Genomic DNA, 1,121 nt, shown 5'->3' on the forward strand with positions numbered 1-1,121 from the left:
GGATTTGGGATGTCAGATCAGCCCTGGTCACTCCGTGGGATAGGATGAAAAGTAACCCGGAGCTTTCAGCAGCCTCTTGTGGGAATTGCTAAGGGCCAAGAGGTAGCTACCACCTTTCCCCTGTCTGCTCCACTGACAGCCTGAACCATTGGCCCTGGGCAGGCTATTGTTAACCTCTTTTTAGGCAAACCCTATTAAAAAAGTATTGGACAGGGAAATGGAAAAAGGAAAGAAGCTGGCCACTGAAGAAAAATTTTAGCTGTGACTCTTAAACCTTTTCAAGGGCTGCCTACAAGAGGTGCCTGGCAATAGATAGAAAGCTAGCAAAGATAGCTGTAGTGGTGACAACAGGCTTTATGAGACTTGAAAATTAAAGACAACGATTGGCTTTGATGTATTACCGATTGGGGGCAAGACTATTCCTACTTTCAAAGTCAAGATGCAACCGAGATCTTCACAAAGGCATTTGTAACTGTGTAGTGTGCATAAGAACTAGTCATTGGCCCTACAGAGCTAAGGCAAGATGGAAGCTTCAAGGCTGACTGACTGAACTGGAGAGTCTATTTACAAGTCTGCTTCTCAGGCCAATTTTGTCCCATTTGATTTGGCTTCAATGAGAATAAGGTTATGAGGTCTAGTGTGTCCAAGTGTACCTTTAATCTGAGATCTCATTTATCTATCACAGGAAAGGCAAATGATAATAGAGGCAATCACAGATGTTTATGGAGTAACAAATACTTCAGTTATCTGTTTTCCCCATAGTCAAGTTTGTATGATAACAGTGGGTCATGGACTCAGCAAAGTGTGGTTGAAAGGTGGCACTCACTGTGGGCTCCAGCTTCTTGCTCAGGAGTAGGTGGGGAGCCAAGAGCACCACTTGCATGATGGTTGGGTATTCTAGGCACCAATATGTGTCGAGTCCTTGACATCTCAGAACAGAGCCCTGGCTACAAACGCCAAGTGAGCTTCTCCTCAGTGACTACGCATCCCAACCCAAACCTGCAGCTCAAACAACAATGGCTGAATCCAAACAAGGGTGACAACACCTTCCATTTTGCTGGGGATAATCCCAGTGTTGACCTATTATTCCGGCATAATTATTCATAACAGTTTATTCTATT

The sequence above is a fragment of the Echinops telfairi genome, unplaced genomic scaffold (genome assembly GCF_000313985.2).
Source record: "Echinops telfairi isolate 266 unplaced genomic scaffold, ASM31398v2 ScPeMD7_7465;HRSCAF=8503, whole genome shotgun sequence".
Lineage (NCBI taxonomy): Eukaryota > Metazoa > Chordata > Mammalia > Afrosoricida > Tenrecidae > Echinops > Echinops telfairi.